Genomic DNA, 26,560 nt, shown 5'->3' on the forward strand with positions numbered 1-26,560 from the left:
CACAATGCACTGGGGAACCCTGGAGGCTGCAGATCCACCTCTTAGGGCACCGTATACTCTCTCCTCCCAGAGATTCAAGTCCATTATGGTAATGACACTCCGATCATATTCTGATCTGTGTGTCCACATAGTGTGAGTACAATATCTCGGATGAGAGAATCAGAGAACACTGTGAGGAAAAGATGGAGAACAAAATGTCTCCAACGTCTCCATTCTGTGAGTCAGTGGAAATCAGACTGCACTCGAATGTCATAAGAGTGCAGTCCGATGTTTTTACTGCACCATAGACTTGAATGGGTGAGTGGCATCTGACTTCATAGTGAAAATACAGCATGCTGAGATTTTTTTTATTCTGGTAGTGAAAAAACATTGGTCATTAGCACTGCCACAATCAACATCAATGTTCCGAGTACTATACCATAGAAAAATAGGATAGCACTCGTCCGATGAATACGGCGGTGTGAGTGTGCCCTTAAAGAGAATCTGTCATTTCTAGTTTCTATTTCTGCAAATATTTCTGTTCTTTGTGAAACAAGTATTACAATCCTGCATTGTGCCATTTTCCCGTTATTTCTACTAGAAATGTACAAATTAACTAGGTGTTACCAGTTGGAGGTGTGTCCCTCCACTGTCCAATCAGTGCTGATGGCTGCAGACACACCCATTTTGACCCAGGGAATGTTAACACCCAGTTAATAAATTATTCATAATTTTCCAGGAGGAATAACAGAGGGACAGAACCATGCAGAGCTGTAAGAAAAGTATCTGTTTAAGGGAAAAAAAACCGATGACAAGCATTTACTAAACGAGACATTTTAAGGCTAGGTTCTCATGTCCACGATCATCTATTAGAGGAGACCCAGGATAATGTGCTGACTATAAACTCTTGCTAACACAACTTATTTTCCAGTTAAAAAAAAACCAAACCTAATTTTAACTACATCTGAATTTTTTAACAATGAAGTTTATGGATAACAGATCGGTTAAATAGTCAACTATTTTCATCATTTTGAATCTGATCAAATAAGGGAAAAAAAACCAATCTTGGTCAAATAAAAAGAAAAGCGGATGGCTATCTAACGGACACATTTTCCATAGACTTCAATGTAAAAAAAAGCAGATCCAGTTGAAATTTTTTTTTTTTTTAGCTAGACAAAAAAGTTGTGCTTGCATAACTTTCTTTGTCAATGGATTGATGCGTTCTAACGGATGATTACTGGACATGTGAAAGAGGTGACAGGCCCTCTATACCCACGTCATGAACATCACACATCGGATGCGTTCTAAGGATTGGGGTGGGTGCCGGCTGTCACATGTCCGTGTTTGCAGTATGTGTGTCATCCGTTTTTTTCACGGATGCCACATGCACCCATTATAATCTATTGCGCTGCACACGTCTGTGTGTTTGCATGGAGTGTGTCAGTGGCATGTCCAATTTTTTTACCAGCAGCACGGATGACAAGGGCCTATAGAAGTCTATGGGTCCATGTGAAACACGTACAGCACATGATGGTTTCCGTGTGTCATCCGTGCGTTGTACATGATTAACATTGCAAAGTATGGGAGAAGCTTTGGAATTGATTTTTCTTAAGACATACTGAGAACAAATGGATGGCACACTGATCCAAAACACTGATGACACCGGTCACTCTTTTTCTGGTACCGGTGTTATACAGATGTGTGAAGGGTGCCTTACACAACAGGCACCAGTCTCTAAATGCAGCGACCGGAGCTAGCTCAGATTGAGGTTTCCAAACTGTTCAAGAAAGGGTTAATACACTGAACTATCTGCAGGCTATGACACTAGTGTATTTTTTAATAACTCCTAATTACACTGCATTTGGGAGCGGTTATTCAGTTGGCTGCAGCACAGATGTCCGTCTTATGATTTGGGAAGGGAAGACATGACACGGGCAAGCTGTGCAGCTGCATAGGGCCTCGCTGGGATAGGGGGGACACTGCAACATTCAAGTGGCCTGCAACTCCTACTCTCTGTTAGGCGTCATTCAGCTGTCCGTTTTTCACGTACATGTCCTGGCTGTGATTTTCTAAGGCAGAAAACACACCTATTATAAGTCTATGGGGGTGATCCCATGTCGGAGATTTTTCTTCAGATCACAATAAAAATCACATATCTGATTTTTATCCAAGTCCCGGACCACAATTACTCAGGTTGTGTGAAAGGCGCTGGCAGCCCGCTCTGCCGTCTGTGTTTTGTCTGCTCTTAGCATTGTGATGGGCAGAAGCTTTGCAAGAATTCTTTTCTTTTTTTGGCATATGCGAAAATCACGGGCGAAACGTGGATGGTGAAAACTGACCAACATTTAACCCAAACTGCTGAAAGTTGGGAGTGCTTTTATGCACAGGATAAATCACAGCCGTCATAGCGCCCGATATCTGGTGGAGAGATATAAGGGGGCGCTCCATAATTACTACTCGTCCGCCCCTAGATTTGGCCAGTCAGCAGTTTTCCTATTGCTGTAGGGAATATTGCACCTTGGATTAGAGAATTAGCCGTTTCCTTCCAGCTGTTACAAGTGCATTGTAGGAAGGCAGGGCTGAAAACATTGGCCTCTTTATTACCCTGAAGCACAGCGGTGCACACAACCCTGCCCTGTGCACGACACACAATGTAACACGCCTAGACCTCAGCTGTGCAAAACACCCCCCAATGTAAACTGCGGCCAAGGCTTTGTTTGACTCTGCAGAATGTTAAGAATTCCCCCCCTAAAGTCACTCTGACCTGGGCAAGATCTCATTTCAGATCCCTTGCATTAGTTACAAAAGCACAGTCCCTGGTAGAACCTGAGAAGCAATGAGAGCGGACAAAGGCGTAAGAGCATACACCTAGCAAAGGTGCAAACCTCCCGCAGTGTAAGCTGGAGAGGGGAGATTAGCAAAAAGTTACACAAGTTCACAAATGAACTCATTTGGGAAGAGAGCCAAACTCTTCTGGTAGAGCGGAGTCATATGTTCTTATCCATGAAGTTATGTAATCAACTTCAAAATTCCAACCATAGCATTAATCTTTTGGAAAGTGCAAGTTCCAGTGAAGAGTAACATGAGCCGCTCTGTTCTGTGTCTACTGTTACCGACAAGTACGATGAATAGAAGGAAATAAAGAAGCCAGAAGGGGAAAAGGTGAGGTGGGCACACCACAGTGCCCATTGAGACCAGATGGGCCCATACACTTTAGGTAGGAGTTCAACACTTCTTTGGCCAACAGATTACCCCTCCATGAATCTACTGAGAGTCGGAAGCTCCTCATAGATGGTTGGCAGGTTCAACTGAAATCAGCGACATTGGCGAACCACTCTCAAACGTATGAGGGCCATAAATATTTGACTAATGTTTGACGCAACTTGTCCATTTTTAGTAGACTTTGGTATAAATAAATACGGTAAATAAAAAGGATCAGGCTTGTTAGGTTACAACATGCCCAATCTGACCTTCTCAAGAGAAATAAGACTTAGTTAAAAGTGTCTGGCAGCTTATTTCCCTCTCACTTTTGCGAAACATACGTGTATGGGGGTCGGGGAACAGCTATTAAATCTGTATGGCCACCTTAAAGGGGTTACGCTTTATGAATGGATTTAAGGAGGTGAAAAAAAAATTGATACTCTTCTCCAGACTGATTTTCCATGCTCAGAGCTGTGTCCCATGATGGACGCTGATTGGCTGCAGCGCTCTCGTGATATTCTAGCCAGATGTTGAAGCCGGCAGACCTTCAGAGAACTCACTGCTGAGCACAAAGAAGTGACGCTGGTCTGGAGAGTATCAATTCTTTTCAACTGGCTGGGCCCATCACTAAAGGGTTCTTGGCATCAGTGGGAAACAGGGCTGTGTAGTTTGAGTAGAAATAGTGGAGTCAGTGTCCATTTTGGTGGAGTTGGTATAAAATGGACCGACTCCAACAATATATAATATATTGGGTACAGTAGTACAGGGCAGGATGTGCTGTAAATGTTTCCATAAGAATTTGGGAAAGTTATGAAATGTCCTATAAATGTCTGTTCTGTTCCTGATCTAAGGATCTGGGCTTTTAGCTGGGATGAATCTGTGCTGCACTTTATGCACATGCTCAGTAGTGACCGGTGCTGTGGGGCCATAGATGAGATGAATCTGTGCTGCACTTTATGCACATGCTCAGTAGTGACCGATGCTGTGGGGTCATAGATGAGATGAATCTGTGCTGCACTTTATGTACATGCTCAGTAGTGACCAGTGCTGTGGAGTCGTAGTGGAGATGAATCTGTGCTGCACTCTATGTACATGCTCAGTAGTGACCGGTGCTGTGGGGCCATAGATAAGATGAATCTGTGCTGCACTTTATGTACATGCTCAGTAGTGACGGGTGCTGTGGGGCCATAGATGAGATGAATCTTTGCTGCACTTTATGTCCATGCTCAGTAGTGACCGATGCTGTGGGGCCATAGATGAGATGAATCTGTGCTGCACTTTATGCACATGCTCAGTAGTGACCAGTGCTGTGGGGCCATAGATGAGATGAATCTGTGCTGCACTTTATGTACATGCTCAGTAGTGACCGCTGCTGTGGGGTTGTAGATGAGATGAATCTGTGCTGCACTTTATGTCCATGCTCAGTAGTGACCAGGGCTGTGGGGTTGTAGATGAGATGAATCTGTGCTGCACTTTATGCACATGCTCAGTAGTGACCAGGGCTGTGGGGTTATAGATGAGATGAATCTGTGCTGCACTTTATGCACATGCTCAGTAGTGACCAGGGCTGTGGAGTCGTAGATGAGATGAATCTGTGCTGCACTTTATGTACATGCTCAGTAGTGACGGGTGCTGTGGGGCCATAGATGAGATGAATCTGTGCTGCACTTCATACACATGCTCTACTGACCAGTGCTGACCAGTGCTGTGGAGTCATAGATGAGATGAATCTGTGCTGCACTCTATGTACATGCTCAGTAGTGACCAGGGCTGTGGGGCTGTAGATGAGATGAATCTGTGCTGCACTTTATGCACATGCTCAGTAGTGACCAGTGCTGTGGGGCCATAGATGAGATGAATCTGTGCTGCACTTTATGTACATGCTCAGTAGTGACCAGTGCTGTGGGGTTCGTAGATGAGATGAATCTGTGCTGCACTTTGTGCACATGCTCAGTAGTGACCCGTGCTGTGGAGTCATAGATGAGATGAATCTGTGCTGCACTTTATGTACATGCTCAATAGTGACCAGTGCTGTGGGGCCATAGATGAGATGAATCTGTGCTGCACTTTATGTACATACTCAGTAGTGACCAGTGTTGTGGAGTCGTAGATGAGATGAATCTGTGCTGCACTTTATGTACATGCTCAGTAGTGACCAGTGCTGTGGAGTCGTAGATGAGATGAATCTGCTGCACTTTATGTACATACTCAGTAGTGACCAGTGCTGTGGGCCCATAGATGAGATGAATCTGTGCTGCCCTTTATGTACATGCTCAGTAGTGACCAGCAGGGCTGTGGAGTCGGTAAACCAAACCTGCGACTCCGACTCCGACTCCTCAATTTCCCTTACACCGACTCCGACTCCAACTCCGACTCCGACTCCACGACTCCGACTCCCACACATATTGCTTATATTTAAGTGAAAAATTTATTGTAGTACAATGTGAACCTCAGACATTTAATCATTTTTATGATCCAATAATCAAGATATTTAGATAGAACAGAATATATATTGGTGTACTACCCGGTTTTCATTCTTTTTGGTACAGATACGATATGGATAGACAGATATGGATAGATAGAGCAGATTTCTAATCTGCTTTTGCTATTGAGTAACATTATCTATGAGCTCAAAAACCTTTCAGGTGATGCAGTTTTTTAAAAAGATGATCAACTTTTGCAGCTGAAAAACGTATCCTCAAAAAACACAGGAAAAACACTGTGTGTGAATGTAGCCTTAGATCAGGAATAGAACAGCCATTTATAGGACATTTCATAACTTTCCCAAACTCCTATGAAAAAATATTCAGCACATCCTGCATTGAATTACTGTACCCAATTTATTATATATTTTAGGAGTCGGAGTCGGCCCATTTTATACCGACTCCAACTCCGACTCCAACTCCACCAAAATGAGCACCGACTCCGACTCCGACTCCACGACTCCGACTCCACAGCCCTGGTGACCAGTGCTGTGGGGTTCGTAGATGAGATGAATCTGTGCTGCACTTTGTGCACATGCTCAGTAGTGACCGGTGCTGTGGGGCCATAGATGAGATGAATCTGTGCTGCACTTTATACACATGCTCAGTAGTGACCCGTGCTGTGGAGTCATAGATGAGATGAATCTGTGCTGCACTTTATGTACATGCTCAATAGTGACCAGTGCTGTGGGGCCATAGATGAGATGAATCTGTGCTGCACTTTGTGCACATGCTCAGTAGTGACCGGTGCTGTGGGGCCATAGATGAGATGAATCTGTGCTGCACTTTATGCACATGCTCAGTAGTGACCAGTGCTGTGGGGCCATAGATGAGATGAATCTGTGCTGCACTTTATGTACATGCTCAGTAGTGACCAGTGCTGTGGGGTTCGTAGATGAGATGAATCTGTGCTGCACTTTATGTACATACTCAGTAGTGACCAGTGCTGTGGAGCCGTAGATGAGATGAATCTGTGCTGCACTTTATGTACATACTCAGTAGTGACCAGTACTGTGGGGTCGGAAGTCAGGGAAATGGGAGGAGTAGGAGTCGGTGGTTTGGCTTACCCACTCCACAGCCCTGGATTGGGAAATCCGTAGGGTAGACTACACTAATCAGTGTGAGAAGACCCTTTGGAATGAGAAGACCCTTACAACTCTACAGATATCAGTAATAATCAATATGCCTTTAAAAGCGAGTGTGATACTTAGTGGTGTACATATATTGATCATGATAAGGCTGGGTTTACACTTCATGATTGTGACCATTTAATGGCTACATATGTGCCAATTGGTGGTAGATTAATAGTCGTTCTGTGCATACAGAATCACTTGTCTACACAGGATGAGGTGCTGCAGAGAATGATGCTTTTTAAGCTTGCTTGTTTACAAAGGCCGATAATCGGGAAATGAACATTTCTAGGATCCTTATTCTCATACTTACAAAACCTTAGACACACTCCACCTCCCATCACAGTTTGTATCCCCTTAATATATTGCAATCAGCATATTATTAGAACAGTGTACTTAAAATGTCTAATTTTGCCCTTCTTAATCACGTGATTATAAACTGATTAGCCTAATCCTTCTAAGCTGTATGTAGAAACAGGAGGTCAATTTTGTCTGCACAAGTCATGAGTCACTGCAAAAGTCTATGGTGGGAGGAGGAAGGAGCAGCTGGGGCAGACAGTTGAAGAGGGGAATGACAAGTGCCGGGACAAGAGACTTCTTCCTGTTTCTACATAGAGCAGAGAAAAGAGAAGAATTATCTGGGTTGAAAGGCAAAATTAGCAATTGTAAGTACAGTGCCATATAATATGATGATTGCAATATATTAAGAGTATAAAAACTTTGAAGACACTGTTTCTTTAAGAATGTTAAAATTATATGGCCATATATAGCTGAGTAATATACTCTATTGATCCTGTTTAATGCAACTTTGCTTCACTGTATGTCAATCAAAACATTAAAGGGGATGTCCACTACTAGGACAATTCCTTCTTAAAACCAAGTGTTGGGCCCGGATAAAATAATAAAGCATAAATTCACCTCCTGTGCTGGCGCCGTTCACGCGGTGTTGACACTGGTACTCCCTGGGGCTGTGATGCGGTGTTTTAACATGTGACCCCGGTGCCCAATCAGCGATGGCATCACTGTCTCCACCTTCGGACAAACTGAACATGGAGAGCTAGCCGGGGATCAGCTGTAGCCTGGACTTCCTCTTCATGTTCAGTTTGTCCAAAGGCGGAGACAGTGATGCCAGCGCTGATTGGGCACCGGGGTCACATGTTACAACACCGCATCAGAGCCCCGGGGAGAGCGAGTGTTGACAGCACGGGAACAGCGCCGGCAGGGGAGGTGAGTATTTATTATTTTATTGGGCATAACATTTGGTTTAAAAAGGGATTGTCCTAGTAGTGGACAAGCCATTTAAGTCACTATGATCCCAAACTATTCCAATAAGAGCATTGCAATTATTACATTTCAAATAATTTTTTTTACTTATTCATAAATGTTGTGTAAGAGTCAAATTTTTATGAATAATTGTTTCAATGTCTGAAATGCTTGGCAGATATTGAGCTGCTTGCCAACCTATAATCTTATATGTTTATCTACAATGCAATTTATCAAACAGATATACAATATGCTCTGAAAGTACTACAATAGTCAATGAAATTGGGCCTACATGAGGAAATAATTCTGAGGCCTCAAATTACAGCTAAGCAGTACATACAGTGGCATGTAAAAGTTTTGGCACCCTGGTCTAAGTTATTGTCATTATGAACAGTTAAGCAAGTTGAAGATGAAATGATCTCTAAAAGGTATGGTGTTATGTTTGCATCAAGAATTTGTTGATATTTCATTGAATCCATTCTTTCCTCTACCCATGAAATGTTCCTTGTGCTATTGGATGCAGCACAACCCCAAAGAATGACTGATCCACCCCCATGCTTAATGGTTGGCAATATGTTCTTTTCCTGAAATTCTCTGCCCTTTTTTCTCTACACATACCTTTGATCATTGTGACCAAAGAGTTCTATTTTAAACTCATCAGTCCACAGAACATGTTTCCAAAATGCATCAGGCTTCTTTAGATGTTCTTTTGCATACTTCTGATGCAGAATTTTATGGTGAGGAAGCAGGAGAGGTTTTCTTCCGATGATGCATCCATGAAAGTCATATTTCTTCAGTTGTCTCTGAACAGTAGAACAATGTACCACAACTCCACAGTCTGATAAATCTTACTAAAGGTCTTTTTCAGTCAAGTGATGGTTCTGATATGTGTCTCTTGCAATCCTAGGAACATCGCTCAGTGAAATTTTGCTTGGTCTTCCAGATATTATCTTGACCTCCACTGTTTCCGTTAACTGCCATTTTTTCATTACATTTTGAACTGAGGAAACTGAGGAAAGGGCAACTTGAAAACGCTTTGCTATCTTCTTATAGCCTTCTCCTGCTTTGTAGGCCTCCACCATTTTCATTTTCAGAGTGCTAGGCAGCTGCTTAGAAGAACACATGGCCTCTGTTTTTGGCACGAGGTTAGAGGCTGAGTTTTTATAAAACTGGGAAATTTGCATCACCTGGTTTTTCCTAATGAAGATAGTGAACAAGCCATATCCCTAACAGGATAATTAAGGTCTGAAAACTTGGTCAAATTTAAATGAGTATACAAATCTCCACGGGTGCCCAACCTTTTGCATCAGCCAAGTTTCCTTTTTGTAATTTTTAAAATGCAATAAATGACAATTTTTTTGCCTAAAATGCAAAGGAAATGTGTCATCTTTAACGTTAGGCCTTCTAGAGATCATTTAATCTTCAACCTGCTTAACGGTTCACAATACTAGTAGTTTTGACCAAGGGTACACAAACTTTTACATGCCACTGTAAATTTAATGACTTTAAAGAGGACCGTTCACCAAATTTTATTTTCACTTCTCTGCCGAGAAAGAATTAGCAGTATTTGCCACCAAACGAGTCAAGTTTTGTTAAGTCCAACACTCTGCAGCCACTATTACATCCTGTGTTCACTTGAACAAAAATTGATGAAATATTCTCTATGTGATATTCTGGCCCAAGGTCTGGGTGCAAAGGGTTTCTGAGATATAGGAGCACTAAATGACACACTTAAACATTTTCCAAGATGATATCCTAGACACAAGGGAAGATTTGATCTCCGGCTATACTTAATATGTGACTTCATTATGAGAATTCTTACATAACTATGACCTCATTTCCTTCTCAGCTGATAACTCAAGCTTATTCTTTGAAGTGGCAAGGGCAATTTTATACTTCCCAAAATTACCATACAAGTAATGTCCCCACTCTTTTGCATTTGTCTCTAAATATATGATGCAGCGATTTTTTTTTTTTTAGGTCCAAGAAGATAGTCAGAGAATAATCCAAAGACCAGGGCTTTGGAGTCGGAGTCGTTGCTCATTTTGGTGGAGTCGGTATAAAATGGACCGACTCCGAAAATATATAATAAATTGTATACAGTAGTTCAATGCAGAATGTGCTGAATATTTTTTCATAGGAATTTGGGAAAGTTATGAAATGTCCTATAAATGACTGTTCTATTCCTGATCTAAGGCTACATTCACACACAGCGTTTTTCCTGCGTTTTTTGAGCATACGTTTTTCAGTTGCAAAAGCAGATCAGCTTTTTAAAAAACTGCGTCACCTGAAAGGTTTTTGAGCTCATAGATAATGTTTTCAATAGCAAAAGCAGATTAGAAAAATGCCGCACAAACTGACATGCTCATTCAGCCCAAAAACGGATCCTCACAAAACAATGTGTCTGAATGTCATATCTTGAAACACACTGACTTTGCTGGGATGCCCAGAGTCGCTGCATTTTACTGCAAAAACGCTGTGTGTGAATCATGGCCGTAGCCAGCGAGGGGCAGCTGCCCCCCCCAGAAGCAGGGGCACGCACCTATCAAAACTCACTTGTATGCTGCAGTGCTCCCGTCCTGCACAGGCTCTAGACTGCAGGGGGCAATCTCCCCTCCTCTGTCCTGTCTTCACCAGAGAGAGGAGGGGGAGGGGTGCCTGCCCTGCACAGGATCCGATTCCTGGGCCCCGAGCTGGAGAAAGTGAGAACGAGAGAGTACCACTGCTCATCTCTGTCACAGGAAGGTAACTCATGCTAATATTGTAGGTGATTATTATGTGCTCTGTGTAAAAGGAAGATCTTAAAAAGACTCTCAAAAGAAACTTCATGTTTCTTAAAATGGATGCCTGCACACGTCACAGAGTGAACTATTTTGCCATCAATGTTCGATATGTTTGTGAAAACAAAGAAATTGTTACCAAGACACTGGCAGTAAAAGACACCAAAGCTCATCACACCAGCCAGTTTCTCCAGGCCTTAGTGGAAAAAGTTCTGCAAGATTACAAACTCAAAAAAGAACAGGTACTTGCTATTGTAACGGACAATGCTTCAAACATGAATGAGAGTAATGAAAAACAGCTAGAAGAAAATTTAGGATTCAGTATGTCTGAGATGGAAGGCCACAGTGCTGTTCATGTAACTGAGGAACAAACAGATATTACAACAGAAGAACAGCAAAATTATACTGTAGAAATAGATGATCTTGTTGAAGCTGCTTCAAAACACTTTCCTATTCATCACATGCCCTGTGTTGTGCACACGCTGCAGCTGGCAATAAGAGATGGTCTGCAAGAGGGACATGCTGGAAATCTGACTGGAAAAGTGAGGAAATTGGTTATTGCTGCCAGAACCCCTAAAATTGATTCCATCTTGAAGAGACGTGCTGGAAAAGGGGCAATTGTCGATCAAGCCACTCGGTGGGGCAGCACTTATTTAATGATTGAGCGATTGCTTGAATTAAAACCGCTTCTTATAGATATGGCGAACCCTCAGGTAATCCTAAATGAAGGTCAATGGACACAGGTGGCGGAATTGAAGGAATTGCTTAATCACCCATTTACAGTGACTAAAAAATTACAAGCTGAGGATTTAACTCCTGGCATTTTCATAAGAGAGTGGAAGAACTTGCTATTTTGACTGTCCCAAAGAGGAGGTTTAATCGCAGATGGCATTTCTGCTTCAATGAAACGGAGAGAGACACAGCTATTGGAAAATAAAATTTTTCTGGCAGGTGTTTATGTGGACCCAAGTCATCGTATACTGCTTGATGATCAACAGCTTACTAAAGGAAAAGAAGCTCTGACTGAGATAGCAGTTAAGATGAGTGGCCTACAGGAGGACTGCCAGGCGCAAGAGGACTTGGGTCCTGACAGTGCTACTGCTGCCATATCTTCATCCTTATCAGATGAGGAATTTGACTTTGACAAGTATTTGGATGATATGGAGCAGGCAAAGCGTTGCCGCAAGGAAAAAGATTTCACTCCGTCTCCTATAGCAAGCAGATTGACCATACTTCAGCAAAATGTTTCACTTGCTCTCAAAGAAATAGAAAAATTCAACCGTTCATCAAAACTGATGAGGCAATTCCTTTATACCCGGAAATTGTTAGAGATGTTGCCCATGTGGTTACGGCTTTGCCTCCAACCCAAGTTAGTGTAGAGAGGTTGTTCTCTAGCCTTAAAATTATTAGGTCAGATTTGAGGTCATCTATGAAGGAGGATCTAATGGAGGCAATTCTATTTCTTAGAACAAATTCATAGACTGCACAAATGTTATTTAGTATGTTTTTGTTGAAAACTGTTTTTTGCCACTTACATAGTTTATTACATAGTGTTATATATATATATATATACACACTGTGTGTATATATATATATGTAATCGATATTACATAGTGCATTACATATTTACAATTTATTACAGTTTTTTGTGTTCTAAAGTTGTATTCCAATAAATACATATTCTGTTCTATCTAAATATCTTGATTATTGTATCATAAAAATGATTAAATGTCTGATGTTCACATTGTACTACAATACATTTTTCACTTAAATATAAGCAATATATGTGGGAGTTGGAGTCGGTGTAAGGGAAATTGAGGAGTCGGAGTCGGTGTAAGGGAAATTGAGGAGTCGGAGTCGCAGGTTTGGCTTACCGACTCCACAGCCCTGCAAAAGACATACTGATAGGGAATTTAGATTGTGAGCCCCATCGGGGACAGTGATGATAATGTGTGCAAACTGTAAAGCGCTGCGGAATATGTTAGCGCTATATAAAAATAAAGACTATTATTATCATTATTATTAATAGGAATAGGAAAATAGGAAAGGGACTATTAGTCTGACAGCTATTCCTCAAGACATACACAAATCGGCTGAAACGTTTTTTTGTGTGACATATTGTACTTCATGTTAGTGGTAAAATTTCTTCGACATAACTTCTGTTTATGAAAAAAAATGGAACTTTGGCAAAAATTTTGAAAATTTAGCAATTTTCAACATTTTAACTTTTGTGCCCTTAAATCACAGAGTCATATTACACAAAATAGTTAATATATAATATTTCCCACATGTCTACTTTACATCAGCACAACTTTGGAAACATAATTTTTTTTTTTGTTAGGATGTTATAAGGGTTAAAAGTTGACCAGCGATTTCTCATTTTTCCAACAAAATTTACAAAATCATTTCTTTTAGGGACCACCTCACATTTGAAGTGAGTTTGGGAGGTCAATATAGGTAACAGAAAATACCCCAAAATGACACCATTCTAAAAAACCGCACCCCTCAAGGTGCTCAAAACCACAATCAAGAAGTTTATTAACCCTTTACGTGCTTCACGAAAACTAAAGCAACGTGGAAGGAAAAAATGAACATTTTCCTTTTTTTGCAAAAAATTTACTTTGGAACCAAACTTTTTTATTTTCACAAGGGTATCAGGAGAAAATGGACCACAAAATTTGTTGTGCAATTTCTCCTGAGCACGCCGATACCCCGTATGTGGGGAAAAGCCACTGTTTGGGTTCAGAAGGGGGGAGCACCGTTTGACGTTTTGAATGTATAATTGTCTGGAATCAATGGCGGACGCCATGTCGTGTTTGGAGACCTCCTGATGTACCTAAACAGTGGAAACCCCCCCAATTCTAACTCCAACCCTAACCCCAACACAACCCTAACCCCAGCTGCAACCCTAAACCTAGCCCAACCATAATCCTAGCTCAACCCTAACCATAGCTCTAACCCTAGCCAACCCTAATCCTAGCTATAACCCCAACTATAACTCCAACCATAACCCTAATGGAAAAATTGAAGAAAAAAACACATTTTTGTATTTTATTATTTTTAATTAAGGGAGTGATAAAGGGGGGTTTGATTTACTATTTTTTTATGTTGATCACTGTGATAGGGTCTATCACAGTGATCAAAAGGAACCAATAAGAGAAATCTCCTATTGTCCTATTGCTCCCCTTAACTGCCGCCGTTAAAAGGCGTATCGGCGCTCGTTAAGGGGATAAGCCTCTTAAGGACTCCTCTGGTTTTGGCTTATCTCCCCTGTGAGCAAAAGGATAGGCTGCTCAAACTCAACATGCCTGATCCTTCTTTCCATCAACATCCCCCTGTCATGGGAGAGAGAGCACGACCCCATACATTTTGGATGTTCAGCCAGAAGGTCAAAAATTATCAAGACATCCCTGATCTAAGCAGACACTGTAATTCTGTAGTAGTCCACATCTGTTTATTTCGGCAAAGGTTTTAAAGGGTTATAGGATTATGTCATTCTAATTACCATAGAAAATAACGTTACTGGCACTCATTTACTTTTTTTCTGATTATGAAAATACAAGTTAATTGTATTACGTAACATTTTGATTAAAGAATAAGATTGTGATCTCTTGTGGTGAGAGGGTTAATACAATTCCGAACTATACACTGCACCCCTCCTGCACTCCTACAGCCTGCTTCCTGCATAGACCAGAAGACGAGACGTTTTCTCATCCAATACATTGAATTAATGAGGGCAGTGATGAAAGGCAATAACAGAACCATGGTACCTCAAGCAACACAAATCGCCGCAAAACCAGAAATGACAAATCCTGCGGCCCGGAGACATTCGTTATGACATTAATGCATAATTGCATCCAATGCTGCAGTGAACAAAACCTGATACTTCAGGGTGAAAATCTCTGCGCGTATTATATCTCATATAGGCCTGCAAGTTCAAGAAATTGGATTTCTTCAGTGAAACACTAAATATAGAATCCTTTATTAACCTTATAATTTCCCTTGATTTTATATGTGTCACATTGCAATTAAAGGGTTATTTCTATGCTCCTGTATGGGCAAATTTTGAAAGTTTTTTGTAACAAGCAATTGTACAATGTACTTGTTCTCAAGAACATAGACATTTTTATTTGTGTTGTTTGACAGCCACCTCTACAGCAGCAGTCGCTGAACATGCGCAGTGCTTGCAAACCCTTTCTAGTAGAGCTGGTAAATGCTGCTCTGAGTCTGGCTACGCCCACTGGGGTGCACTTTTAGTTCCAGATCCTGGCCAGGTGTTGTGTGCTCCACCAATACTGTACCGGTAAATCTGCCTATATAGCACCATTGGAGATGGTACAGTTATGGACAGCAGCACAGCAATGCTGCTGGGCCGAATCTTCAGTCTAGCAGAACTATTACTCCTGGGCAATGAGATCCTTGCCAAAGGTAATGAGACAATCCCTTAATAAATGAGCAGCTTTCAAATATCTTCTATGTGTCCCAGGAAATCACAAATACTCCTTACTCTCACGTGCCACCTCTTGCCTGGCTGTAAGACATATAGAAGAAGCCAACCCCATTGCCCTGTCTGCAGTAGGACACGCACAAATATTGTTAGACCCCACCCCATTGCCAAGTTCGGCTTCTTAACCATCCACTTGATGAAAACAGACGAGACAGTACGATATCAGCCCCTGTGTGCTAGGAACATACAGAACAGCCTTCGTGCGCAAGTTCAGTGTCCCGTTAAAGATTTGAAAAATCAACTAATTTCCCCTTCTTCCTATGTGTAATGTAGTTTTTACAATATAAAGGATGAAATAAAGCCTTGCCATGTCCCCTTAATAACCACTTATAGCACCTGTAAAGTTAAATTAGCCTTCAGATTGGTGGTCGGGCTTAAAGGTATTGTCACACTTAGCGATGTAGCAGCGATCCCGACCAGCGATATGACGCGGTCAGGATCGCTGGTACATCGCTAAGTGGTCGCTAGTCAGCTGCCACACAGGCAGATCTCACCAGCGACATTGCAGGGGACGGGGGTCGCTACTTACCTGTCAGACGAGGCGATCCTGCGTTCTCCCGCTGAGTCCACGCGTCGCTCGTCGTCACAGCAGGAAGCGCCGCAGGAAGCTGACGACAAGAAACAGTCCTGGACATTCTCGCGCGATCAGCGATAACCAGCGGGGAGCGGGTTGTAGGTAAGTATCACACATAGCGATATCGCTAGCAATATCGCTATAACGTCACAAGTTATAGCGATATTGCTAGCGATATCTCTTAGTGTGACAGGCCCTTAAAGGGGGTTTTACACATAGCGATATCGCTAGCAATATCGCTATGTGCGATACTTACCTCCGACCAGCTCCCCGCTGTCCATCGCTGATCGCGCGAGAACGTCCGGCTCCATTTCTCGTTGGGCACTTCCTGCTGGAGCCGACGAGCGACGCGTGGAGGTGGGCGGGAGGACGTCAGGATCGCTGTGTGTGAAAGGTGAGTATCGCGCGCTGCGTCGCTGCTGCATCGCTGTGAGATCTGCCTGTGTGACAGCTCACTAGCGATCATTTAGCGATGCACCAGCGATCCTGACCGGGTCGGATCACTGGTCGGATCGCTGGTGCATAGCTAAATGTAAAGGGGCCTTAAGGTCCTCATACAGATTAGATAAAAGTCAACTGAACCTACCGATTTTGGTGGGATTGGCCGACTGATCGACGCATATGAGTGTCACTCGACATTCCTCCAACAGATGATGTCAGAAAAGACAAGGATCCGAAAAAGTGGAAGCTTTGGGAGGAATTACATGCCAGATTTTCCTTTTCTCTTTAGGCTGTGTGCCCACGTTGCGTTTTTTGAAGCGTTTCCGCCGGCTCAGACACTGCAGAAACGCTTAAAAGAAGCTTGACATTAAATTGCATGCGTTTTTGGCTTTTTGTGCCAATGCATGCATTTTTAAACACTCAGGAATCGCTTAGCGGCTAAAAACGCAGCATGCTCATTAATTTCCGCATTGCTGAGCGTTTTTAGCCTTTTCCAATGCTCCCACAAAACGCGCAGAAAAAAAAAACCCTCAAAAACGCGCGTCTTTAGTGCAAAAAACTGCGCAAGAATCGCGCGGAAATAAAACGCGCGTTTTCTGGGAAGGGGATCAGTTTCCTGAGCGTTTAAAACCGCTAACGTGGGCACATAGCCTTAAACTAGATAGTCCAGTCTCGCTAGCCTCATATGTCCAACACCAGCCAGAGGCAAAGAAAGTGCCGACATAGCCATATTCATTGGACATATACGGTAACAGAGCAGTGCTCAACAGACGGAGCTCAAGGCACAGACGTACAGATATAGGAGAGGGTATGAAAAGTAATATACACTGTGTATGTAGGTTCCTCGCAGTTTTCCATGGTTCCTATGGTTATTAATTCACAGCCTACATCACACAAGAAAGTAATCTTACAGGTCCACTCCCAGGATAAATCCTCTCTGTAATAAAAAAGCACCAAAGAAATGACGAGAGACCAAAGCAGTAGAAGTGGGAATGATTCCGGATGTGAGGGGTTGTCCAGTTTCCTTGTGGGTACAGCTGCACTAACACAAAGCCGCACTTCAGCTGCTGCTTTATCAAATGCTGGCAGCGACTCACAGTTTTTAATGTTTTTGACTGGGGGCCTTCAGAAAAGAAGCTCATAAAAAATGGAATTCAAAGCGCCTCTGTGTTCACGGTGGGGTGGTATTAGCCAAATAGCAGCCTTGGTAGCAAGAGTAGGTTAACATGTGGATGAGCAGACATGGATAGTCTTATTCTATAGGAGCATCGGTGATAAGAATTATATAGAGGATGTAGCATTCCCTAGCTGGGAAACTGAGGGGGTGTAATAATAACAGGAGGGGCGGAGGTTACAGTCACACCTGGACCAGGAGCCCAAGGGGAACATCGACCCCTCCATAAATATAATATATGTACTAAGGGGAACAACGATCCCTCTGTAAATATACTATATGTACTAAGGGGAACAACGATCCCTCTGTAAATATACTATATGTACTAAGGGGAACAACGATCCCTCTGTAAATATACTATATGTACTAAGGGAAACAACGGTCCCTCTGTAAATATACTATATGTACTAAGGGAAACAACGGTCCCTCTGTAAATATACTATATGTACTAAGGGAAACAACGGTCCCTCTGTAAATACACTATATCTACTAAGGGGAACAACGATCCCTCTGTAAATATACTATATGTACTAAGGGGAACAACGATCCCTCTATAAATATACTATATGTACTAAGGGGAACAACGATCCCTCTGTAAATATACTATATATACTAAGGGGAACAACGATCCCTCTGTAAATATACTATATGTACTAAGGGAAACAACGGTCCCTCTGTAAATATACTATATGTACTAAGGGGAACAACGATCCCTCTGTAAATACACTATATCTACTAAGGGGAACAACGATCCCTCTATAAATATACTATATGTACTAAGGGGAACAACGATCCCTCTATAAATATACTATATGTACTAAGGGGAACAACGATCCCTCTGTAAATATACTATATATACTAAGGGGAACAACGATCCCTCTGTAAATATACTATATGTACTAAGGGAAACAACGGTCCCTCTGTAAATATACTATATGTACTAAGGGGAACAACGATCCCTCTGTAAATACACTATATCTACTAAGGGGAACAACGATCCCTCTATAAATATACTATATGTACTAAGGGGAACAACGGTCCCTCTATAAATATGCTATATGTACTAAGGGGAACAACGATCCCTCTGTAAATATACTATATGTACTAAGGGGAACAACGATCCCTCTGTAAATATACTATATGTACTAAGGGAAACAACGGTCCCTCTGTAAATATACTATATGTACTATGGGAAACAACGGTCCCTCTGTAAATACACTATATCTACTAAGGGGAACAACGATCCCTCTGTAAATATACTATATGTACTAAGGGGAACAACGATCCCTCTATAAATATACTATATGTACTAAGGGGAACAACGATCCCTCTGTAAATATACTATATGTACTAAGGGGAACAACGATCCCTCTGTAAATATACTATATGTACTAAGGGAAACAACGGTCCCTCTATAAATATACTATATGTACTAAGGGGAACAACGATCCCTCTGTAAATACACTATATCTACTAAGGGGAACAACGATCCCTCTGTAAATATACTATATGTACTAAGGGGAACAACGATCCCTCTATAAATATACTATATGTACTAAGGGGAACAACGATCCCTCTGTAAATATACTATATGTACTAAGGGAAACAACGGTCCCTCTGTAAATATACTATACGTACTAAGGGGAACAACGGTCCCTCTGTAAATATACTATATGTACTAAGGGGAACAACGATCCCTCTGTAAATATACTATATGTACTAAGGGAAACAACGGTCCCTCTGTACATATACTATATGTACTAAGGGGAACAACGATCCCTCTGTAAATACACTATATCTACTAAGGGGAACAACGATCCCTCTGTAAATATACTATATGTACTAAGGGGAACAACGATCCCTCTATAAATATACTATATATACTAAGGGGAACAACGATCCCTCTGTAAATATACTATATATACTAAGGGGAACAACGATCCCTCTGTAAATATACTATATGTACTAAGGGAAACAACAGTCCCTCTGTAAATATACTATATATACTAAGGGGAACAACGATCCCTCTGTAAATACACTATATCTACTAAGGGGAACAACGATCCCTCTGTAAATATACTATATGTACTAAGGGGAACAACGATCCCTCTATAAATATACTATATGTACTAAGGGGAACAACGATCCCTCTGTAAATATACTATATGTACTAAGGGAAACAACGGTCCCTCTGTAAATATACTATATGTACTATGGGAAACAACGGTCCCTCTGTAAATACACTATATCTACTAAGGGGAACAACGATCCCTCTGTAAATATACTATATGTACTAAGGGGAACAACGATCCCTCTGTAAATATACTATATGTACTAAGGGGAACAACGATCCCTCTATAAATATAATATATGTACTAAGGGGAACAACGGTCCCTCTATAAATATATTATATGTACTAAGGGGAACAACGATCCCTCTATAAATATACTATATGTACTAAGGGGAACAACGATCCCTCTATAAATACACTATATGTACTAAGGGGAACAACGATCCCTCTATAAATATACTATATGTACTAAGGGGAACAACGATCCCTCTGTAAATATACTATATGTACTAAGGGAAACAACGGTCCCTCTGTAAATATACTATATGTACTATGGGAAACAACGGTCCCTCTGTAAATACACTATATCTACTAAGGGGAACAACGATCCCTCTGTAAATATACTATATGTACTAAGGGGAACAACGATCCCTCTGTAAATATACTATATGTACTAAGGGGAACAACGATCCCTCTATAAATATAATATATGTACTAAGGGGAACAACGATCCCTCTATAAATACACTATATGTACTAAGGGGAACAACGATCCCTCTGTAAATATACTATATGTACTAAGGGGAACAACGGTCCCTCTATAAATATACTATATGTACTAAGGGGAACAACAATCCCTCTGTAAATATACTATATGTACTAAGGGAAACAACGGTCCCTCTGTAAATATACTATATGTACTAAGGGGAACAACGATCCCTCTATAAATATACTATATGTACTAAGGGGAACAACGATCCCTCTATAAATACACTATATGTACTAAGGGGAACAACGATCCCTCTGTAAATATACTATATGTACTAAGGGGAACAACGGTCCCTCTATAAATATACTATATGTACTAAGGGGAACAACAATCCCTCTGTAAATATACTATATGTACTAAGGGAAACAACGGTCCCTCTGTAAATATACTATATGTACTAAGGGGAACAACGATCCCTCTATAAATATACTATATGTACCAGGGCTGTGGAGTCGGTAAGCCACAGTTGCGACTCCGACTCCTGGATTTTATCAGGCTCCGGCTCCGACTCCGGCTCCGACTCCTTCATAAATGGCCAATTCATAACAACAAATTTACTGTTGTAAAATATTAAACATCGTGCTTATTCAGTTTCTCACCATCATATAAGTAATCAGACCACTTAGAGCAAAAACTACATTTATTAAAATACAATTAGAATATAGCAAATAACTTATAAACTTTTCTAAACTGTAAGTAAATATGCAATAAACACTTTTATGCAGTTAATAAGAAGAAATCTATAAATTTGTCCTCAGAAAAAGTATTGCCTCTGTCAGATCCTCCTTCATGGATGCCCTCAAATCTGATCTAATTATTTTGAGAGCAGAGAACAACCTCTCTACACTAACTTGTGTTGGTGGCAAAGCAGTAACCACTCGGGCAACATCTCTGACAATGTCAGGATACAGTGGAATCGCTTGTTGCACTGTTATTTTTGATGAACGGTCAAATTTCTCAATTTCTTTTAGTGCACATGAAAAATTCTGCTGAAATGTACTGGCTGTGTTCCTTGATGGGGATGACTCTTCTTCTATGCGGGAACGCTTTGCACGGTCCTTGTGATCCAAATATTTTTCGAAATTAAATTCTTCATCAGTTGATGATGAGGGTGAAGATGTGGCAGGACGACCAAATTCTTCTTGTTCCTCCTGACTGTTCTGCAACCCTTTCATCCTTACTGCTATTTCAAGCAGAGCTTCTTTTCCTTTACTTAGCTGTTGATCATCTAGAAGAATCCGATGCATTGGGTCTACATAAACAGCTGCCAAAAGAATGTTATTTTGTAATAGTAGCTCCTCTCTCTGTTTCATTGATGTAGCAATGCCACTTGCAATTAACCCTCTTTGGGACAGGCGAAACATCAGGTTCTTCCACTCCTTTAAGAAAATACCTGGAGTTAAGTCCTCTGCTTGTAATTTTTTAGTCACTGTAAATGGGTGCTCTAGCAATTTTTCCAGCTCAGTCACCTGATTCCACTGACTTTCATTTAGCGTCAGTTGAAGGTTAGCCATGTCTACAAGAAAGGTTTTCAGTTCAACCAAGCGCTGAATCATTAAGTAAGTACTGCCCCATCGTGTGGCTTGATCAATAATTGCCCCTTTTCCAGCACGTCTCTTCAAAATTGAGTCAACTTTAGGGGTTCTGGCAACAGTAGCCAATTTTCTCACCTTGCCAATCAGTGCAGCAGCATGTCCTTCTTGCAGACTGTCTCTTATAGCCAGCTGTAGCGTATGCACAACACAGCGCATGTGATGAATGAAAGAACATATTGACACAGTTTCAACAAGATCATCTAAACTATCATGTTGCTGTTCATCTGAAGCAACTTCAGTTTGCTCCTCAGTTACAATACTGTGTTCCTCTATTTCAAACATTTCTGTGTCTGTGGACCCAGAATGTTCTTCTAGCTGCTGGTCACCATCATTACTCTCATTCATTAGCTTAATAGTACTTATCATATTTGAAGCATTGTCAGTTACGACAGAAAGAACTTGCTCTTTTTTAAGTTCATAGTCTTGTAGAACCTTTTCCACCAAGACCTGGAGAAACTCACTGGTGTGATGAGCTTTGGTGTCTTTTACTGCCAATGTCTTGGTAACTATTTCATTTTTGTCACAAACAAATCGGACATTGATGGCAAAATAGTTCACTCTGTGACGTGTGCAGGCATCCATTTTAAGAAACAGAAAGCGTCCCTTGAGAGTTTTTTTAAGTTCTTCCTTTTGTTTAAAAGCTTCTTTGATTACTAATTTTCTAATACTCTCTCTCTCTCCAGAGAAACACCAAGCTTGCGGGCCATTTCCCCATTCAGACACATAAAAGCTGGTCGTGAAAATAATGAAATAGGCACACTATCCTTTACAACAAGCTCTATGATCTGTTTTTTAAATGTATCTACTGTCATTGTCACAGTAACTTTGTCACTGACAAAATATCTTGCAACTGATGGCTGCAAAGTTCTCTGCTCCTTTGTTTGGCTGGAAGAGCTGGGCACTGGTTCATTGGTTTGAATGCAGTCTTTCTCATCCACTGCTTTCAGTACTTCTGGATGAAAGCGCTGTAAATGTCTCTTTAGATTAGAAGCTCTGGTAGGAGCATTTTTATCTTTGCCTGAATATGCACTCATCTTGGCTTCACAGCATTTGTTTTCGTCTGGATCATTTGTCATACACTGACAGACATAATGTTTTCTATCTTGAGTGATGGTGAAATGTTCAAATACAGCTGATTTAATGTGATGCTTCTTTGACATTCTCAGGTTTTTAATTCTGCATTCACAATCCAAATGACAATTGTTTTTCCTAAAAACAATTGTACAAAATTATTGCCAGGTCGTACAACTGATATAGTGGTCAGTAATACTGTTATTATTCCTCATGTACTCACAGTTAACTGATGCAAAGTTTGTTGAAAGGATAATACTTCTTACAGTCTTCCTCTTCTGAGTAGCAGGCAGCTGTGAGATGCTTGGAAGATGCACACCTAGTATGATCTAGTCTAGAGGAGGAGCTTTACTACTAAGAATTTGCAACACATTTTCACTTTCAGTTTCATACATTGTAAGTAGGGGGGTTGGGGCAGCATGAGGTTAACCAAGTATAAGATTAGATAAGGGCAGTGGAGAACAGTGACACACAAGAAGTAAGAAATGTCTCTATCTCCAGCAGAACTGCTTATCACTGTTGTTCATAGTTTGATAGAACATATATATTTGAGCAACATTTATAAAATTCATATGAAAGTTCAATTATGAAATATTAATACATTTTTTTTAGAGCTGGAGTCTGAGTCGGTACATTTCTACCGACTCCGACTCCAACCAAAACTAACTCCGACTCCAACTCCGACTCCACGACTCCGTCTCCACAGCCCTGATATGTACTAAGGGGAACAACGATCCCTCTGTAAATATACTATATGTACTAAGGGAAAAAACGGTCCCTCTGTAAATATACTATATGTACTAAGGGAAACAACGGTCCCTCTGTAAACATACTATATGTACTAAGGGGAACAACGATCCCTCTGTAAATATACTATATGTACTAAGGGGAACAACGATCCCTCTGTAAATATACTATATGTACTAAGGGGAACAACGGTCCCTCTGTAAATATACTATATGTACTAAGGGGAACAACGGTCCCTCTCTAAATGTACTATATGTACTAAGGGGAACAACGATCCCTCTGTAAATACACTATATGTACTAAGGGGAACAACGATCCCTCTGTAAATACACTATATGTACTAAGGGGAACAATGGTCCCTCTGTAAATGTACTATATGTACTAAGGGGAACAACGATCCCTCTGTAAATACACTATATGTACTAAGGGGAACAACGATCCCTCTGTAAATATACTATATGTACTAAGGGGAACAACGGTCCCTCTGTAAATGTACTATATGTACTAAGGGGAACAACGATCCCTCTGTAAATATACTATATGTACTAAGGGGAACAACGGTCCCTCTGTAAATACACTATATGTATTAAGGGGAACAACGATCCCTCTGTAAATACACTATATGTACTAAGGGGAACAACGGTCCCTCTGTAAATATACTATATGTACTAAGGGGAACAACGATCCCACTATAAATACACTATATGTACTAAGGGGAACAACGATCCCTCTGTAAATACACTATATGTACTAAGGGGAACAACGATCCCTCTGTAAATACACTATATGTACTAAGGGGAACAACGGTCCCTCTGTAAATGTACTATATGTACTAAGGGGAACAACGATCCCTCTGTAAATACACTATATGTACTAAGGGGAACAACGATCCCTCTGTAAATATACTATATGTACTAAGGGGAACAACGGTCCCTCTGTAAATGTACTATATGTACTAAGGGGAACAACGATCCCTCTGTAAATATACTATATGTACTAAGGGGAACAACGGTCCCTCTGTAAATACACTATATGTATTAAGGGGAACAACGATCCCTCTGTAAATACACTATATGTACTAAGGGGAACAACGGTCCCTCTGTAAATGTACTATATGTACTAAGGGGAACAACGATCCCTCTGTAAATATACTATATGTACTAAGGGGAACAACGGTCCCTCTGTAAATACACTATATGTATTAAGGGGAACAACGATCCCTCTGTAAATACACTATATGTACTAAGGGGAACAACGGTCCCTCTGTAAATATACTATATGTACTAAGGGGAACAACGATCCCACTATAAATACACTATATGTACTAAGGGGAACAACGGTCCCTCTGTAAATATACTATATGTACTAAGGGGAACAACGGTCCCTCTGTAAATATACTATATGTACTAAGGGGAACAACGATCCCTCTGTAAATACACTATATGTACTAAGGGGAACAACGATCCCTCTGTAAATACACTATATGTACTAAGGGGAACAACGGTCCCTCTGTAAATATACTATATGTACTAAGGGGAACAACGATCCCACTATAAATACACTATATGTACTAAGGGGAACAACGATCCCTCTGTAAATATACTATATGTACTAAGGGGAACAACGGTCCCTCTGTAAATATACTATATGTACTAAGGGGAACAACGATCCCTCTGTAAATACACTATATGTACTAAGGGGAACAACGATCCCTCTGTAAATACACTATATGTACTAAGGGGAACAACGGTCCCTCTGTAAATATACTATATGTACTAAGGGGAACAACGATCCCACTATAAATACACTATATGTACTAAGGGGAACAACGGTCCCTCTGTAAATATACTATATGTACTAAGGGGAACAACGGTCCCTCTGTAAATATACTATATGTACTAAGGGGAACAACGGTCCCTCTGTAAATATACTATATGTACTAACTGGAACAACGGTTCCTCTGTAAATATACTCTATGTGCTACAGTATAAAACCAATCACAAGACAAATGTCATCATCATGGCTCATAGTCAAACAATAGGCACAGACTCGAAGGCCCGTGAGCCACCTTTTTGTAGTACACGAACCAAGGCACCCATAAGTGTTTCTGCTCCTTGTTTAAACTGCCAGTACATTGCCACTACTATTTATACCTATATTGCCTGAGCTGCCATAACAGATAACTACAAAGGTAGAAATTTAAAAATGGGACAAGCCCAATTCTAATGATGAAATGTTCATGTCAGACTATGTTATCAGTGTGTCCTATGTTCTGTGACTCCCGACGAATGCTCCAACAAAGTCTGCTGTATGGCTATGCCCCTATCCCATACGATGGACTGGTGTGTACATGCAATGCCCCTTTAAGGGTTTGTGCACACAACATTAAATAAATCAGACGAGTGCTATCCGTGGTTTGGACGGATAGCACTTGTACCTGTGTTATTGAATAGGGCTGTGAGCCAAAAATTGGGACCATAAAAAAAAAAAAAAAATCAGACCTCACTTGGATGACGTTCGAGTGCGGTCTGATTTTCACGGACTGACTGAATGGAGAAGGTGGAGAAATTTTTTTTCCACCTCTGCGAAAATCCCACTCCAATCATACTCTGATTAAAGTCTGATTAGGACAATTGGACTGATTTTCTCGGATGGAGAGAAAACAGTTGTCTGTTCAAACCTTTTTAGGGGGAGCCTTCTTTTTTAAACTGTCATATATGTAAGATTTACTTATTTGGATGACAGCTGCCTGTGTACTTTAATGAGGAGGGGTCAG

At 41.0% G+C, this 26,560-nt stretch overlaps 1 protein-coding gene across 2 annotated transcripts in view; it reads right to left on the reverse strand.

Moving 5' to 3' along the window:
- The window catches only part of RIN2 (Ras and Rab interactor 2), a 196,368-nt gene that overhangs the window by 104,045 nt on the left and 65,763 nt on the right, over window positions 1–26,560 (reverse strand). The gene's annotated exons all lie outside the window — the stretch shown is intronic.

Source organism: Dendrobates tinctorius, unplaced genomic scaffold (genome assembly GCF_039654945.1).
Source record: "Dendrobates tinctorius isolate UK_male_01 unplaced genomic scaffold, ASM3965494v1 ptg000250l, whole genome shotgun sequence".
Classification (NCBI taxonomy): domain Eukaryota; kingdom Metazoa; phylum Chordata; class Amphibia; order Anura; family Dendrobatidae; genus Dendrobates; species Dendrobates tinctorius.